Source organism: Procambarus clarkii, chromosome 33 (assembly GCF_040958095.1).
Source record: "Procambarus clarkii isolate CNS0578487 chromosome 33, FALCON_Pclarkii_2.0, whole genome shotgun sequence".
Taxonomy (NCBI): Eukaryota; Metazoa; Arthropoda; class Malacostraca; order Decapoda; family Cambaridae; genus Procambarus; species Procambarus clarkii.
The window spans coordinates 27,355,559-27,369,391 of NC_091182.1; the positions used below are offsets into that span (position 1 = coordinate 27,355,559).

Genomic DNA, 13,833 nt, shown 5'->3' on the forward strand with positions numbered 1-13,833 from the left:
ACGTGATGAGTCCGAGTGATGTCGGCAGGAACGTCATTAGTTTACGGGTCACAAATAAATATCACGGACTAAAAGTCGCTAGATTGTGAAGTTGTCGAGGCCAATGCGTTACACAGTTCGTAACTGTAAATACGAGAAGACAATTCGAACATAATCACTTCACTGAACAACTGATGGTGAAAATAAGTGTTTTGAGAGTAGAGGTTCGACCCGACAATCAGATCCAGAGGTAAATGTACACACACCGTCACCTAACTCTTCCAACCCTCCCTCCAAACCCCCCATTATCTAACACACAAACACACCCTCTCCGCCCCCCCCCCCCATCAACACGCACGGCAGATGTGTACTCACCAAACACACGGTCGAAATCAAACACTAAACACATCTTACAAACACATTACATGCCATGACTCTTAATAAGTCTCGCAGTGTTGGTAAAATTGAAGGTCATTATTTCGCGGGTTTTGCTTCCTCTTCCAAACGGGATCATAAGCGAGTGACGTTTTACTCTACCAGGAAAAAAACACTGAGGCCCTTAGCTACTGAGGACAAACTGAGGTTTCTGACCAGCAGGAGGCCTGGTCAGAGACCGGGCCGCGGGGATCCTGACCTACGGAATCTACGCAATGCAGGCAACACAACTGGACAACAGCGGAAGCATAATATGAGACTGGCATTTAAGTTTATCAGGGGAATTGACCAACTAGATATCGAGCAACTGTTCAAAGTTAGAAACATTAGAACAAGGGATATAGACGGAAACTAGAGACACGAGTGAATTACAGAAAGCACAGAAAGAGAACTTCGCCAATGTTCCCTTTCAAAACAAGTTAAACACGCCGTAAACAATTTGAATGTGTGCAACAATGAAGTGGCAGAAGCCACCTCACTGTACAAGTTAAAAGTACGAACAAGACAAGACAAGTGGAAGAATCTGAGTCATTGCATTCAAATAAGTATGATTTGGAAGACGAGGCTTGAAGCCTAGCTCGACCTTGCGGGCATATTTTGACGAGTGAGAACTTGCTCAAGAACGACTATGGTGGGGGTGGGTTAGAGGATGTGGTGCATGGGGCTGTGTTTAGGATGGTAGGGCTGAGGATGACAGCGAGGGCGGGAAGTAGGATGAGAGTGAAGGTTTCTCGCCACTACGCAGGAAGCAGGATTTTCCAGACCTGTTCCTGGGTTGGTTCCCAGGCCATCCCACTTCCCGCCCGGCTAGAGGTCGCTCTTCCCCCTCTCCTAGCCTGGACGTCCCAGCGTCCCCTCCTGCGTCCCTGCTTGATGGGGTTCTGGGAGTTCCTGTACTCTCCAAGCCCGGCCCGAGGCCAGGCTTGACTTGTGAGAGCTTGGTCCAACAGTGGGCCCACCCACCTGCGCCCCCCACCTGCGTCACCACTTGCGTTCCCACTTGCGTCAACACCTGCGCTGCCACAAGCCACTTCAAGCTCCTGCTGTTGTTGTCCTTTGATTGTTTTTCACTTTTGTCTTTCTTGCTGTGTCGCTTAGACAATGGCCCATGTTCTCCTTACTGTGTTAGGCGCTGTGTTGGGCGCTGTGTCACGTACTGTGTTCCATGAACTGTGCTCCGTGAACTGTGGCTGAACGTGTCTTGTGTTCTTTATTATTTATGTCATACGCTTAACGAGACGAATCTGTCTCCTTAATTAAGTCGTAGCTGACTCGTTAACTCTGTGTGTCTCGTTTCAGAGCAGACGGCCGCTCGTATCAAGGGTCTTCCCATTGATAACATAACGGAGCGAACACAACGTTCACTACGGCGGGAAAGTCCTGTTGACTGAAATATTTGGAAATGGTAAGATAAGAATTAAAGTTCATATACTTTGTCTTTGTCGAACTGTAGATTTGATTTGTTAAGCAGTAGATTATGTCGTTGTTTCTTGAGCAGTAGATTATTTTGGTGTTTCTTGAGCAGTAGATTTTCTTATTTACTCCTATAAGGAAAAGAGCAAATATTAGCTGTTTGTTAAATACTCTTAGCGTACACTTAATGCGTGTACTACATGCTGATATAGGTCAAAGGTCACAGGAGAGGTCATTAGGCAGTATCGAGGCCCTTGGTACACATCCTGAGACAAGCGTCCTCCTGAGAGCTGTGTGCTTGCTTGAGTTACCAGAATCAAATATAGATAAAGTGTGCGTCACTCCAATATCCCCACACCTGGAGTATCTGAAGATTTAGACATGATAATGGTCGCTTCTCCAGCTTCTGAGTTGTGGTTTGGTTATCAGCTGAAGATTTCTTTGGGAGATACACTGTTATTGGGCATACCTTTGGGCATTAGCGCGTTCCTTTGGGCAATAGCGAGTTTCTTTGGGCATTAGTGAGTTTCTTTGGGCATTAGCGAGTTTCTTTGGGCATTAGCGAGTTCCTTGGGGCATTAACGAGTTCCTTGGGACATTAGCGAGTTCCTTGGGGCATTAGCGAGTTCCTTTGGGCATTAGCGAGTTTTTTTTGGCATTAGCGCGTTCCTTGGGGCATTAGCGAGTTCCTTGGGGCATTAGCGAGTTCCTTGGGACATTAGCGAGTTCCTTGGGGCATTAGCGAGTTCCTTGGGGCATTAGCGAGTTCCTTTGGGCATTAGCGAGTTCCTTGGGGCATTAGCGAGTTCCTTTGGGCATTAGCGAGTTCCTTTGGGTATTAGCGAGTTCCTTGGGCGTCAGAGAGTTCCCATCGTTCCCTACACTGAGTATTCCAGTGGAAGATCCTGTGATCTTGGGACGATCCAGTGGAAGGTTCTGTGTTCCTGAGACGCCAGTGTGCGTTAGTACCTCCTGTGAAATTCCAGTATGAGTTCCTTTTAGAACTCTAATGGAAATCCATTTTCCCCCAGTCCTCTCGGGAAACTCCAATGGAATTACGGTGTTCCAGGGGGGCCCCAATTGAGGTTTCATATTTCTGAGACGCTTCATAGAAACTTCATATTTCCCTGAAGAACAGTTTTCTCCTTGAACGGGGTGGCGTTCCTTCTTCCTGGGACTCTCGAGTGTAAACTCCATGTTTACTGTTCACTCCAACGGAGGTTCCATGTTCCTGGGATACTCCAATGGAGGTTCCATGCTCCTGGGATACTCCAATGGAGGTTCCATGCTCCTGGGATACTCCAATGGAGGTTCCATGCTCCTGGGATACTCCAATGGAGGTTCCATGCTCCTGGGATACTCCAATGGAGGTCCCATGCTCCTGGGATACTCCAATGGAGGTTCCATGCTCCTGGGATACTCCAATGGAGGTTCCATGCTCCTGGGATACTCCAATGGAGGTTCCATGCTCCTGGGATACTCCAATGGAGGTTCCATGCTCCTGGGATACTCCAATGGAGGTTCCATGCTCCTGGGATACTCCAATGGAGGTTCCATGCTCCTGGGATACTCCAATGGAGGTTCCATGCTCCTGGGATACTCCAATGGAGGTTCCATGCTGCTGGGATACTCCAATGGAGGTTCCATGCTCCTGGAATACATCGATAAAGTGCCTTATTCTTGAGGGACTTCAGATGACTGAGAGTGGCTTAAGGTGACGGGGTAAGATGGAACATAAAGGCGACATCGCCACAAGAAACACTATGAATCTCGACTCTCTGGAATAATGATCAATCAGGCTTGTCGCTCCCGAGCGCAAGTCACACTCACGGAGACACAGACTTAGAAATGTGATGTGGAAAGAGGTCAGGAGTCATGCCATTAAACAACCGGCGGCTACCAACGAGAGGTCCATGAGCTAAAGCTCGACCCTGTAGGTACAAATAGGTGACTACACAGACAGGTGAGACAGGGGGTGAGAGAGAGAGAGAGAGAGATGCATGACAGGAAAAGGAAGGAATGCAGGGGATGAAGTTACAATAACGTGGCTGAAGTATGTTGACCAGACCACACACTAGAAGTTGAAGGGACGACGACGTTTCGGTCCGTCCTGGACCACTCTCAAGTCGAGAATGGTTCATGGACGGACCGAAACGTCGTCGTCCCTTCAACTTCTAGTGTGTGGTCTGGTCAACAAAGAAGGAATGTCATGGAGGGATGGTGGGAGGAAGTGAGAGATTGTGGAGGAGAGAGAGAGAAAATGGTGGGTAGAGGGAATAAAAAAGAGTCTGGGTAATTCTATGAGGTAAGAATCGCTGGTGTCTGGCTGGTACCGCCCAGTAAGATTCTTAAGAATAAGAATATCGTCGTCTCCACGACGAAAATAATACATTATCTTGCAAGTCCATTGTTCTTATTGGTGGAGACCAGGAGAGAAAGAGGGAGGGGGGGGGGGGGTGTTGGTGGTGGTGTGTGTGTGGGGGGGGGGTGATGGGGGAAGTGTTGATGTAGGGGTGGGGGGGGGGTGAGGAGGTGTTGGTGGGGGTGTGTGGCAGACCTTCACCAAACAAACCCAACTACTTCCAAAAAGAGTACAATCACTCATGTACAGGAGTACAATTACTTCCAAAACAGTACAATCAAGCCCAGGCGCGGACCTCTACTTTTTTTTTTTAGACCTGAATCCCAATCATCCCAAACATTAAACAAGATCAGTATCAAACAAGGAAACCCGATTGATCACATTGAAACAATACAAGCAACTGCTTCCAAAAAAAAGTCTATTGAATAAAAAATGTACATTTTTGGACTTATCCATTAACTTAAAGTCCATTAATCGCCAATTAATGAGCTTGAAAAAAATATAAAAAATAATCATTTTTTTTAACTGTTACTTTGAAAATAACATTTATTTTTTTTCACTGTAAAATCGTATGAGATGATGAGCCATCGAGTGAAGTCAAGGCGAGACCAACATCACCAGAAAACATCCAATATTGGTGAACTTAGCCACTAGAGATGTGCACGAGGGCTTGGACATCAGAAAACTTCAGTGACATCATCTGGGGGCACCTTAGTGACGTCATCTGGGGCACCTTAGTGACGTCATCTGGGGGCACCTTAGTGACGTACATCTGGGGGCACCTTACCTTTCAATGGTTCCGAGGATCAACTTTCGCGCGGCCCGGTCTCTGACCAGGCCTCCTGGTTGCTGGCCTTGTTAACCAGGCTCCTCGACTTCATCAGAGGAACTTCGGTGACTTCACCAGACTAAATAAAGTGACTTCATCAGAGGAACTTCAGTAACGACGTCACAGGAAGTTCAGTGACGTCATCAGAAGACGTTCAAGTGACATCTTCAGCGGAACTGGAGTGACGTCTACACAGGACCTCCAGTGCCATCATCACAGGACGTCACTGGCGTCATTATTTATTCCTCCAGCTGAGTTCTGGCGGATGTCGCCCGGCGCAAGTCATAATATTTTACCATGATAGAATTCACAAGAATATACGCGATTTACAATAAAACAATCATTATAAATTGTTGTACATCACAATGCTGTTTTACATTGTAAATGTAAGACTAATGGGACAATAAAGATCTTGAAAGAAAGGACCGCCGGGTTTACAACAAATTAGTTAAAGAAACTTGACATTAGGAGCATCAGGAAAATACATTCTATTTCACTATTTTCCTATATCCTTTGTTACCTATTTCCTATAGCCTATATTCTTATGTTTCCTATATTTTCTGTTTCACTACTTTCCTATATCCTATGTTACCTATTTCCTATAGCCTATATTCTTATGTTTCCTATATCTTCTGTTTCACTACTTTCCTATATCCTATGTTACCTATTTCCTATAGCCTATATTCCTATGTTTTCTATATCTTCTGTTTCACTACTTTCTTTGATTATGTTCGAAACTGAGAGTCGAAACTTGCTTCACTCACTTCCTGCCAACGACTCCCAGAATTAACCTTCCTAAAACAACCTACCTAACCTTACCCAGACCTAACTATACGTACAACTATAATGTAAATATTTATATATATTAAAAAAGTCGCCTTTTTTTAATAGCGTGGCATGGAAGTTTTGTTGGACGAAGACATCTGTTTTGTGCCGGATGTGTTCGCTATTACGGATTATATTGATACCGGCTTCATAAGGGTCCGGGGCTGACCGAAACGTTTACGGGCTATTCATGCCCGTGCCACCTTTTGGGTGGCTTAATCTTTATCAGTCAATCACCGAAACGTCGTCGTCTCCTCGTGTTCTGCTCTGTACCAAAGCCTGTACTACATAGCACGTTTGTTCCAGTAGCTGAATCTAAAATAACACCATTCTAGTGTGTGTGTTGGCCAGACCACACACTAGAAGGTGAAGGGACGTACTTCAGCCACGTTATTGTGACTCATCGCCTGCACTAGTGTGTGTGGTGTGGCTATCATATAGATACCGACTATAACCTGTTGTTTGAACCTTTGACACGAAGTGGAGGATTTATTAACGTTTGAGTCAAGTGATCCTTTGAAGTAATTTCACTTGAGGAATAAAGTTTAAACTTGGATTGACAACTAGTGGCCAACTTAAGTCATTTGACATGGCAACTGAAATATGTATGTACGTATGTGTGTAATATATATTTTTTATATATAGTTTTCCGAGTTATGGGCGGCGTCACACAGAACCTTCTGACTGGGAAAACTTGTTGCACGTAATTTCCCCGCCAGACGGCAGGTGAATCTCGTCCTACCTGACCGGTCATCCCCTGTCTCCTTCTCTCTCTCCCTCCCTCACTCCCCTCCCTCCTCCCTCCCTCGTTGCCTCTCTCCCTCTTACCGCCACAACCTCACCGCTCGGTGGCGACGAGAGGGAGAGAGGGAAGGAGGGAGATCTCCCTCCTGTCTCTCTCTCTCGCACCCTCCCTCTCACCCTTCCTAAAGCGAAGGTATTGTATCTACCTATGAGTGACTATGGGGGAGTTAGGTCTAGCTCCTCCCTCATAGGGAGTGACTGAGGCCTACCAGCCTTGCTGTACCCGTTGATTTAAAGCTTCACTATTCTAACAATCACTATCTTTGTCGAACCTTTTCTTACAGTGGTGGATGGAGGTGGCTTCCACAACTTCTTCCCTTAGTACATTCCACTTGTTGAGTATTTCCTGACATTCCTTCGACTCGTTCGCGATTAAAGCTTCCACTTATGTTCTCTTGTCTTACTTTCTCAAAGTTTAAGAGGTTGTCCTTCTCCACCTTGTCTATTACCTCAGTATCGTGTACGTTGTTATCATATCCCCTCTATTTCTTCTGTCCTCCAAGGTTATGATATCCAGTTCCTTCAGCCTGTCCTTATAACTTAACCCCTCTAAGCTCTGGCACTAACTAGTAGCGAACCTTCGCACTCCTTTCAATAGTGCTATTGAAATAGTGAAGGTATATTTCACAAGGTATGGATTCCAAACAGGTGCTGCATACTCCAGTATTGGTCATAGTCATCGAAAGGAGAAAATCTTCATGCAAATTGCACGTATCAACAAGAAGAAGAAGAATCACAAGGGACACATGGAGCCCTAATCTGATGCTCGGGTTTACATCAACATGCAAAATCAATAACGAATATCAATAGGACGTTTTCATTTACGAAATTAGAGTTCAGTTATGTGTGGTGTATGTAACTCTTCCATGTGACACCTGTCTCCACTCAGGCGAGTCACGTGCCCCCAGAGTCGTCCTGTTGCCTCAATCCCGTACCTCTTGCAGGTGTTTATTGGGAGAGGAAAACTAGGTAATTTCCTTAGCACAGAGCGGCCAAGGTTCAAATGAGAGAGTGTAGGTCAGGGACTGGCTGGAGAAGCCTAGTGGGTCGCAGGACGGTTGGTCAGGCGTGAAACGTGACTAAAGCCTACTAGCCGCCCCTCGGGTAGGTTATGATACTTGGCTTAGCTATGAAACTTAGCCAGCTTCGGGTAGGCTATGAAACTTAGCCAGCTTCGGGTAGGCTATGAGGCTTAGCCAGCTTCGGGTAGGCTATGAGGCTTAGCCAGCTTCGGGTAGGCTATGAGGCTTAGCCAGCTTCGGGTAGGCTATGAGGCTTAGCCAGCTTCGGGTAGGCTGCTAATTGTATCCTTGTCTGAATTAAGTAATTACAGAGCGCCAGATGCCATTTCATTTGGCCTAAGACTTTACAGCGCTAACTAATATTGTGTTGAGGTGTGTGTCTCAGCGCTTGTTCACGGAGTTTACAATAGACATGACGAGAGCATTGGGACATTTGTTACCTGCAGTTTACCTTCAATAAGTAGCTATACCATTAATCTGAGTCTGGTAATTATGACTACGTTTCCCCGAATTCTGTTGAAGTTAATCTATAGTGTTCCTTAAGCATATCTAATCAATCTTACCAAACAACTTTTTCATCCGTTTTCTGTTGGTTCATCCGGTGAGAAACCTATCAGTTCATCCGGTGAGTAAGCTATCAGGTCAACGGACCCCTTACACCGGACCTTGCGACCTGGATCACACTCCCAGGTACTTGAAGGTTGAGTACCATCACGTCAGGTACACAGGTAATTACTGTTGGTTATTACCGAGTAACTACCGTACTCGGTAATTACTGTACGAGTCTCGTTCCGTTATACCCCAGCCATGTTGTGAGGGAACAGCCTCGGTATATTTTGGTGGATTAATGATAACGTAGTACTGTTCTATTTTGGTGGGTTAACGACCGCGTAGTAGTTTGTGGGTTAAAAGACAACAGGATATTTTATCTGTTTATCCGTTACCAGATCAACGCCTGTACCTGTGACCGTTACCATAACAACGGCCGTCCGTTACCCCGCCCACCGTACCACTCTCTCGCCTCACTTGTTTTAGGAAATTCTTTGTCATTTTGTGGTGACTCAGCCTAACCTGTGTTGACACCGGTCCCCCTCCACCCCTCTCTGTGTCTCTCTGTGTGTGTCTCTCTGTGTGTGTCTCTCTCTCTGTGTGTCTCTCTCTCTAGCTCAGCTGAAGCGTGACCCGAGAAACTCATTTATTCCATGAGGTTATTGAGAAAATCTTTAAACCAGGACGGGGTTCCAAACAGCTTCCCGGGTAATCCCAGCCGCGCGGCTTTGTATTTCCATAACCATTTTTATCTGGGATTATCTTTTGTTTTCATTGAGAGTTCTGCCGTTTTTATAACTAATATTACAAAGGTCTAACATTGGGCTAACATCTAACATAGTTCTTGAAAGTATTTTATATGTGGGACGGTAGATTTTCAAACTTTAATTGCCATTAAAACTTCATCCCGGGTAATATAATGTGTGGGTATGTGACGAATCCCTCCAATGTTTTACGAGGAAATCTCATTAACTTATATAGGAAAATCTATGACAAAAAGATATATCTGTGAGAACATCTTTGGAACATGGCGGGAATGGTACCATCATCTTGGATAACTATCCTAGACACACACAGAGATCACACTAACGTGATGCATCAAATGACAGTTTGATGCATCACGTTAAGTTCAGTAGAACTTCGGTTTCAACTCTTTAACCCTGTCGTAGCTCAGTCGATTAAGGCAGTGTCTGGGATGCTCCCGGACGCAGGTTCGAATCCCCGTCACGGCCCTTGTGGATTTGTTAAATTAACTATCCTAGACGCTAGGGTTAACCCATGGATCATGACATGCTAAAGGTTTTATATATATGTTAGTGTAAATTTCTTGATCAGTATAGAAATAGACATTTTAATTCAACCCTTCTATGTATGTGTTCGCCGCCTAGGAACAGGAACTAAGACCTGAGAAATGTCCGCACTCGCTACGTCATCAATACTGTTTAAACACGCCAGCCTAACCAGTACATGAGGTGTGTGACGTCACTGTGACGTCATGGTGCTCACGCCGTACAGGTATTAGACACTACTCGAGTCCGGCCAAACCTGACTCGTCACTTCAGTTCCTAGGAACTCATAAAAACTTTATCACAGATAACCCGTTTAACCCAACGGTGGTCTGGATCAGCGCACCGCTGCCTCAAATGATTTTGCTAATTACTACTTTTATCTCGTATCTTTATTCAGTGTGTTAACTGAACGGTACACCAACAAGGCGTTCAACTCTATAGCTACAGTGTGTTCCGAAGATGAATCGTAAGATCATGCCCAAGGAGGAGTATATTTTTTCCCCATTGTTCACGAAACAACATGCCTGTTACTGCCTATGATAACGACTAATATTCCCCAAGATGCAACCCTCAGCAGTTGCCACACTTCCAGGTAGCTATATACTTCTAGTGACACAGCAGGTGTAAGGAAACATCTCGTCCAGCGAGGGAATCTAACCCCGGGATTATTAGGCCATGAGACAACAGCGCAAAAAAAATCTCCCTTTTTCAATAGCAAATATGTACACACAGATATGTCTGTGTACACTTAGACATAGAGAATCTCTTTTTCTGTTTATTTACAAGCTGTAGCTACTAGTTTTATATAATAATCATAATGGAGAAGCTTACTACAATGCCCTAGTGCTTTAATGAATGTGACGGAAAGACCCAAACATGTGTAACTATATTAAAAAACAAATTTTCGGATGTAGCCTACATCCTTTCTCAAGGCGCTGTATACAATGTTCTGTATTCAAGGTGCTGTATATAATAATCTGTATACAGTACCTTGAGAAAGGATGTTGGTTACATCCGAAAATTTGTTTTTAATACATTTACACATGTATTGGGTCTTTCCTTCATCTTCAATAATCATAATTTATTTGTAGATATACACTGGATCAATTACAGTGGTTACTTAATTAAGAAAACTAAGGAACTGCAGAAAGCCTATTGCCCATACCAGGCGGCTTCTATTTATATTAACCCAAATTCATTCACGTATATGTAATCAACGCTAGAGCAGCCCGTCCTCACCTCCAGATCTCCAGTATCATCTATTGATACTGGTAATGGCTCCAAAGGGCCTCCACTTACGGGCTATTCATGCCCGTGCCACCTTTTGGGTGGCTTAATCTTCATCAATCAATCAGCCCGACCTCCTTATAGCACGTCGCATTTTGACGTATACTAAGGCCAAAAATCATCGTACCAGAAAATGGTAACGGCTCGCGAAATTGACATACTGTCTCGTTTTCTGTTTTGGGTGGTCTGGTAGGTTAGGATCAGGGCACTTCAGTAAGACAGTTTCTTGATGTTGGGAAACCTTAAGAATTTGTTGGCTTGAAACGTGATCCCACATATATTAGACTACCCGTAATCTGTTCCACAAATTTCTAAATCAGTATTTACCCAGGTCTTTCCTAAATCTAAACATCCAATTTATATCCATTATTTCTCGTTCTATTTTGTGTTGATATATTAACACCTTACTAATATTAGCTTTGTTATTCCCTTTATCCATCTGCATACTCACCCATGTTACTCATTGCTCTTTGTCTTTCTATAGAATGTATAATAAGCTCTAATCTCTCTTCATGTGGGAGGCTTCTGATTCTAGGGATTAACTCTGTCATCCTTCTCTGTACTCGTTGATGTGAATTTATGACCATTCTATATGACGACCAAGTTTTAACTACATGATCTACATAAGGCCTAATAAGAGCAAATAAAGCTGAACATTAGTTGATTTATTGCTAACGCTTCTAGAAATAAATCCGTGTCCTATATTTTTGCCTTATTTCATAAATTCGTGCATTTATTTTTTTGTTACTTTCGAACTTTACTAATTATGACTCGTATATCTTTTTCGCAATGCGAACACTCAAGTAGATATGTGATATCTCTTATCAGTGAAGTGCGTGTGTAGACAGCTGGTTGCAAGGCTCCACGACCGCAGAGACCCCGCCCGTCTGTTGAGCGAGCGATGACCAACCTCCCTCATCTCCGTTCCAACAGTAACTTGAGTGACTAATCGTGGGATCCTCGCCCACTGGGACGGTGTCGCAGTGTTGCCAGATTTTGCTACAAATAGCGAATTGGGCTACTTTTGAGAGCCCCGCGCTCCCAAATTTTTAATTTCGCTACTTGCTACTTTTTTGGGCTAATTTAAAAGCAAGATGTGCTAATTTGGGCTATTAATGTTAAGAATGTACGATTGCGAGTTACATGAAAGTAACTAAGCTATAAATAATTGTAATTAATTGTAATTATTAATTAATACTAAATAATATTATTTAATAAATTAGTCCCAATTCAATGCAGAGTTTTCTTCCAAGCAGAGAAACTTGTAAATATAAATACAAGATAATAGTTAGATCGATAAATAAATAGACAACTTTCAAATATTGCACCAAGTAATGGCGAGAGGAAACAACTAGGCAGTATATATTACATTTGAAATTAATAATGAATGAATGGTAATAAATTGGTGTATGTTTGTAAGTATACCAGACAAAGTCCATTTAATGGCAGAATTTAGCCATTTTGTGTAAAAACTTTTATATCATATTATTAATTATAACAGTAATCGAAAAAAGTCATAGTTTGTATATACAAGAGATGAAACAGAGCCATGAGCTAGAGCGATGTGCTAAGTCCATAAGGAGGCCGAGCTTCCAGAAATACCTTCCTGTGATTGGCTGTTGCGGGGAATACCAACACTTTTATGAATAAAATTTAAACTAAGAAATAGGCCCTTGTGCACAACAACAAAGTTGTTGTGAAAAAGAACAACAATTTCTCTTTTGCACCTGACAGAAATCTCCATTTAACTGAATAATTTACTCGAATAAGAGGGCAGAGCAGCGTATCATTATTTGTGTCAAGGCAACCCCCAATAATAACGTCTCACGTTAGGTAGCTAGCCCATTTTTATGTAGCATCTGTTATATCCTGCAATATTTAATTATCACTTTATTAACACTTTAAATAATTAACACTTCACTTTTTTGGGTAAATTAAAGTTAAAGCAGAATTCCATAAGCAGGACTAGTGGGCTGAACTAAGATGATTTACTAAGTGGATGACACCTATAGCTGATCCCTTCCTGTGATTGGCTGTTGTGTGAATGTCAACGCTTATATGAATAAAATGCAAAATAAGAAATACGTCATTTTGCTCAATAACCTTGTTGTTGTACAAAAGAACAACAATTTCTGTTTTATACAAGACAGAAATTTCCATCTAACTGAATAATGTAGACCCATAAGAGGACGGAGGCATTGTATCGCCGATATTATTTGTGTGAGGCAACACCCTCTGGTGACGTCACAAGTTAGGTAGCCAGCCCATGTTTCTGTAACACTCGTTACATCCTGCAGTATTTAATTATCACTTTATTAATACTTTTAAATTCTTAACATTTCACTTTTTAGGGAGATTAAAGTTGAAGCAGAATGTCATAAGCAAGGATGGTGTGCTGAATAAAGATGATTTATTAAGTGGATGGAGCCTTTAGCTGATCCCTTCCTGTGATTGGCTGTGGTGTGAATGTCAACAAAGAATATCTTCCAATGATATGCCATTTATTATGCACCCCATCCCTCTTGTGGGCGGAGCTTGGAACCTCCTACCCGAGCACAACAACCCGCCTTATGGGTTGCTGTTTGGCTATTTATAGTGCGTTGGAAAAAAACTAGATGGCGTTAGTTGTTTTTCCAGGGTAATTTGTTATAAGTGTAATTTGATGTCAACAGATGGCGTAAGCTGTATCTTATGGCCACTGTTGACCAGCCAGTTGATAGTGTTCTCTTTTGCCGACAGATGGCATCAGCTGTCATTATTACTTCCGAATTCCTTTTAAACACTGATCTACAAATCCCTTGGCTTATGATAAGGTTTTATACCATTTATGATAAGTATTAGATAAAAGTTATTGCGTAACTCCAGTTATTTATCAACTGTTCAGGATATCATCATATAATGTCTGGTTAGGACGTACTGCTCTCGATTGATGAAGATTAAGCCACCCAAGAGGTGGCACAGGCATGAATAGCCTGTAAATACTGCTCTCGTAATATTATTCAGGGGGGTGGGGGAACTATCAAGTGAAAGCACCAAGCC

General features: G+C 43.1%; 1 long non-coding RNA gene across 1 annotated transcript in view; it reads left to right on the forward strand.

Annotated features, from left to right (window-relative positions):
• Positions 1-13,172, forward strand: part of LOC123765356 (uncharacterized) — a 34,818-nt gene extending 21,646 nt beyond the window's left edge. Inside the window, exons 3-4 of the long non-coding RNA XR_006773706.2 lie at positions 1,714-1,819; positions 11,623-13,172. This is a non-coding gene — a long non-coding RNA (uncharacterized lncRNA). The remainder of the gene's footprint in view (positions 1-1,713; positions 1,820-11,622) is intronic.
• Positions 13,173-13,833: the final 661 nt, after the last annotated feature.